Raw genomic sequence first — 5,691 nt, 5'->3', positions numbered from 1 at the left:
AAAGCTGATGGGGAAAATAAGTGTGCTTCACGAGGTTGTCCCTTCTGCCATGGTTGTGAATTTGGATTAAATGTGCAAAAATACATCCTTGGAATATCTGAGAGGTCAAACAGCCTGGAGGTCCATGGGTAAAAACTCCATCATCTTTCATTGTTTAAGATGAGCTTCACTTGCAATATCCTACTATGAATAATAATAATAATAAAAATATTCCTACGGTCCCTGCCCTAAAGAATTAGAAAATATTTGAATTTCTCTTTGTGCTGCCTGTATACTCAAAAGAGTTTGTGGGTACCTGTCAGTCCAGTGGGTATTTTTCCCTGGCTATCCATTCTTTTGCTGATCTCATTAGTCAGTTTAATTGACAAGAGAGTATATTTTGGTTATGTTTATTATGGAGAATTGCAATTGCAACTGTTATTAAAAGCCCAAAGACAAATAAGTTCCTCTTTTTCCCTAGTGTCACTGAGACATTTAAACAATAACAGTGATTAATTTAAACTGAAAAATAAGTTGTTGTTCCTTGTAAATCCAAATGCCCTTTACTCCCATTTAAAGTCACTAATTATCTTAGTCACTTGCAAATTCCTTGCTGACCCTGGAACATTATGATCAACCTGTTGCTATTCAGAGATGCTGCATTTTTCTCCAGCCATTTCCTTGTGTCAAATTCAGCTCCCACTGACTACAGTATGCAACATGCCCTGTGGCCAAGGGAGAACTTTCATTCTTCAGCAGTTGGCATATCCCATATGTAAGCAGATTTTAAAATCCTGCTGTATATAATTAATCTCAAATCAGTCTTTACTACTATTCGCTTCCCATGCATCGGGACCACTTATTTGCAAATTTATGTTCCACTCACATATACTTATATAGAAAGGCCTCTAGAGGGATGAAATTTTATAGAGGGAGAAGAAAGCGTGAGCTGTTCCAGCATCTCCTTGTGATTTCCGATACTACCTATCACATTGATGACGTGTATATTGTCCAATACATCCAATCTCTCAGAAGTAAAAATAATAATAATAAAATCTCAATTATAAATCTATTTAAACTTCAAGAAAGAAATCCATTTGGAAATAGAGTTTTCAAATTGTGGTGTTCTGTGATACAAATTTCTAAAGCCATCTACTTCATTCTAATATACTGAAAGGAAAGAAAAGCAGTTTGCATAAGGCAGATTAAGTTGATTAATCAAAGACAAGGAAATGATACAACAAGTACAAAAGGACCTATGAACCATAAGCTATTTGCAAATGGAGATCATGTCATTCTTTTAGTTATCTCAGAAAAAGGAAAGACATTTATCATACTGGAATTCTTACGGACACTGGTACAAAATCTTCTCCCCATACTGGAGGAACTGCAGTGACTTGGTGTGGAAAATTGTATCACGTGTTTATCTTAGTGATATTACCCCATCTCTGTGGCCATACTTCAACCAAAGGTCAGAAGAACTGAAAACCTCTGGAAACAAATGACAAATAAACATTAACAGGCAAAGATAAAACAGCTTAGGTGAACAGCTTCAAAGGGTTTCTCTTCAAAGGACTTGGCTGGGACACCAGTTTGGAAAAAGCTGACTATGTGGATATGAAAATGGTTTTCTATTCTTAAGCAAAGGATGAGAATTTAACTATTATAGAGCCTCCAGCCAGACAAGAGAGTAAACACTGTAAGAAATGGGAAAAGAGAGAAAAAAGAGGTGCAGCAAGGAGGACTGCTTAATTCATCCCAGAGATGGAGGTGAGTAGGGTGTATAACGCACCAAACTTTCAATAAAAGAAGAAATAGACAGAAAGGCTTTTATTATTATAACTCCTTCATATATATGTTTCCTAACTCTAGATAAATGAAAGTATACTATACTACTTAGAAGAAGCCTGTTTTGCTCCTATTCTCTCTAGTTGATAATCCCACCTCACACACAGAACAAGGATTTTCAGATTCAAAATGCATCTACAACTGTTGCAGGCAGACAGCTTGGGAAAGGGAGAACACCACCATCTGCTTCACCCTCAAGAAATCCAGCATAGTGTACTTGAACCTGGGGTTTCACCGAAAGGGAGGAAAGGAAATTCAGGACTATTCCCAAAGTGCATATTCAGGGCCATTTAAAAGGGGTGGGACATTGATGGTTTGCTTTGTAAAAGCGACACCAGGATAGCATGTGTTATGGCAGAAAGTATGCTACATATTTCTTCTAAATATCCAGAGAGAGCATTTTTCTCCCCACATCACAAGATTAAATCAATGAAAAAATGTGAGAAAAATGTGTGAGGTGTGAAGCTGTATCCAAATGCCTGAAACGTGCTTACAAGTCCCGTTTGTCATAATGCATGCACGCCTGCGAGGTCACTGTTTTGTAGGTGTCTACAACACATCTCTTGTAGTCTTCTTCTCATCAAATCAGATGGTCAAAATAAGCAAGGCAAGCTGTCATGCATTCACTTGTCATCTTTTTTTTTTTTTTTTAATGCAAGTCTAATAGAAGTCATACCTCTCTGTATGAACCTTTTCTTACTTATTTGTCCGTAGATGGCATCATTGGTCTTACTGCCAGCCTGCTTTGTCATGATGTCCTAAAGAAGCCACACAAAGCTACTGGGATCAAGGAAACTGGTTCCTCTTTCAGAGATTATGGCCACCATCAAAGCAGCACCATGAGCCACTACAGAATGCCTGTACCTTATAAAAGGAGAAGGTTGTATGAAGTGGTGTGGGTATAAACATTTTGTCTCCTTAAAGAGCAGCAATAGATTAAATTTTGCTTACTAATACTTGTAAGAAAATAATACAAAAACCTTTCTTACAGAAATGAATTATGAAAACAAGCAAATTCCTTGGAGCTTGAGTCATTCATTACCCATCATGCCGCGCGACTGCATATGTGTCAAAGGCATTAGCATGTTTTCACACCTGTTCTGTGATGGTGCTCAAGATGTTCTTCAGGGTAACTTTTACTGTTATGGAAACATGTCAAAAAAACAAGCAGCCCCAAACCATTATATTGCCTTCCAAATAGTCACATTAGAGATTAAATGGGACTAAAGAGAAAGAAGAGCTCTCAGTGTTTGCAGTGTACATGAACCATGGATTCCTGTGAACAGAAGAATGAGCTTATCTTTCATCGGTTTCAATAACTAGATACTAGCACTGGTCACAACACCCAGATTCGTCAGATGGCAACTGTCAGGTTTTGTTGCACCAACCAGGCAGTCACTAAAATGGAGTGACACACGAAAGTGTTTTGTTCACTCTGGTTACGTCAACTCCCCATTCTGAATGAGCCACCCCTCTCTTAAATAAACAAAACATATACATACCCTGTGACACAGAAGGAGGACAAAAATATATACCAAAAGGGAAGCGATAAAAAGAATGTGTCAGAGATGACTTCAGCATGGATGTAGGAGTATAGCTGGCGGACAAAAGCGGCACGTGAGGTAAGCAAAATGCTGACGATTTGGGCCTGAAGCCAGAAAAAGCCTTGGTGGATGTATCTTTTTCAATAATGAACTCCCACCAGAGCCTACACTTTATGAGCCTGACACATCTAAATTACGTTCAGCAACATTTAAATGTAGAAATAATAGGATAAATTCAAACCAATTAGAGAGCATATGGAATATTGCCTTCCTAATGGTATGCATAAGCATCTCCTGTCAGTTTTATCAAATTAAAGACCTCAAGTGCTGGCAGTGATCAGACCCATGGTGATAAACAGGCACAGGGATATGAGCAGAGTTGCATGTGATGTTTGAGGTGGGTCTAACATAAGAGAAGGAATCTGCATTGCAGTTGGAGGCTTCTCCTTTTGTTTCAAGGCAGCAGAGAAACCAGACTGAATTCTCAGCTCAACCAAAGATCACTGTTTTGCCAGGTCGATGCCTTAGAAGGAGCACATTTTGATGTTTTCATCTGCACATCGCTATCCCAAGCCAAATGCCCCAAAGAACACCAATTAACCTGCAAATGACAATGAAAGGCTTTCCTTCTATTCTTCCTGCACAAAATAAAAAAATATTTTAAAAAATTTCAGCTTTAAGCAGAAACAGAAATGTAAAAACCAGAGAAGATGAAAAAAGGTGTATAAAACTCTAAAATAAGATAAAGTAGAAACAAGGCTCCGGCATTATTATTAAAACATCGGCCTGAGGCAGACACCCAGAATAAAAGGTTTTTGTCCAAATTGCTGAAGTTTGGCAAAATCACAAGTAACTGGAAAAAGGGATACCTCACCATCTTTGTGTTTGATAATGGTAGATTTTAAATAAACCACCACAGCTGCAGAAGTCCTTCGTAGAGTTTGGTTGGTTCTACAGGGATTTATTACTATTGGTTTGTGCATGTTAAATCAATCCAAAGCTTTTAAGATCCTTGGATGTGACCTATGAGATTCTCAGTTTGGAGATTCAGCCTCAAGGACTGCAGTGAAGTTAAATTAGAGTAGGTCAGCTTGTAGATGCTCAGATGAGGATCTGGTATATGAAGCTGTTTTAACCAGTTGAAAATGCCCTGTCTACAGCTTTGATTTAAGATGCACTATGCCAGTTGAAACATTTCCAGGTGTTCTTTGAGTATCTCCTGTTACCTGCCTGCAAAGACACTCAGCAGCATAGAGAGGTGCTGCCCTAGGTATGGTGCCAGCATCATCTCAGCCCACAAAGCCCATTTGGTGAGAGGGTGCACCCCAGAGTAAAGGCCCTTGATCTCTAGAAATTCTTAGCTGCTGGAATACCCCCTCAAGCACCAGTAAAATATTCTGGCCCAGTTTGGTCCTAGCCTGGGGAAACTGTATGCAGAGCCCCCAGCAGCATGGACTAGAAGAACATGTTCCACGGCAGGCATGTAGACATTTATAGACACCACGCGTCCTTTCTTCAACAGTGGCATTTTCAGAACAGCTTGAAATACTTAGGATCTTGGTACAGATATGACACAAGACTATTTAACCAGCCTACAAATCGCTGAAAAGGCAGCCTGTAATAAGAATGCAATTCCCCTGGTAATCCTTAGTTCCCTCTTTTACAATATTCTTTCCACACGTGTTCCTTCATCTCCAGCTCTCTCTTTACTTCTCAGCACTTTTAGTAAGTACGTTCTCAACAAGGCAATTTAGCTCCAGAGATTTAAGTAAATGCAGGCTGGAGACTCTTGGAATTTAGTTTTTTTTTTACTAGTCACACAATACTTGGCATTTTCTTTTTGCTCCTGGGGGCACCTGATTTAATGATGCATTCAGTTTTAATTTAAACCAATTAACCTAACCAATTTTTTAAAATCTCATGATTGACAGGAGCCTGGCTTTTCAACATCTATCATCACCATTGTTCTCCACTGTTACCTGGGGTCAAAATGAAAATTTAAGAATACTTAGTGAAACCTATTTTTCCTGCAGCCTATATGGTTTGAAAGTGTCGTAACATCTGTTTCATGTTCTGAGAAGTAACAATACCGTGTGATTAAATACTGGCCCATTTCAATCCCTGAGTGACACAAAATCCATCTTCTATTTACATACTTCATCTGGCTTCCTCGCTTAGCCAAAGAATAAGTGTACAATCAGCCATGTAACTTCCCCTCATATTGTTTTGCCAATACCTCACTCTTGTATGCAAGGCACATTTGCTCCAGGAGCAATCTCCCACTGTCTCCAAAGCCTTGCTCCTACTTACGGCAACCAGG

General features: G+C 39.0%; 1 long non-coding RNA gene across 1 annotated transcript; it reads left to right on the top strand.

Annotated features, from left to right (window-relative positions):
• The first annotated feature begins 1,527 nt into the window (after positions 1-1,527).
• LOC139827421 (uncharacterized) lies at positions 1,528-3,517 on the top strand. The gene is made up of 3 exons (XR_011737957.1): positions 1,528-1,749; positions 2,542-2,707; positions 2,819-3,517. It is a non-coding gene; the product is annotated as an uncharacterized lncRNA (long non-coding RNA).
• The last annotated feature ends 2,174 nt before the right edge of the window (positions 3,518-5,691 follow it).

Source organism: Patagioenas fasciata, chromosome 2 (genome assembly GCF_037038585.1).
Source record: "Patagioenas fasciata isolate bPatFas1 chromosome 2, bPatFas1.hap1, whole genome shotgun sequence".
In the NCBI taxonomy this organism is placed as follows: domain Eukaryota; kingdom Metazoa; phylum Chordata; class Aves; order Columbiformes; family Columbidae; genus Patagioenas; species Patagioenas fasciata.
This window is presented reverse-complemented; position numbering and strand designations above follow the sequence as displayed.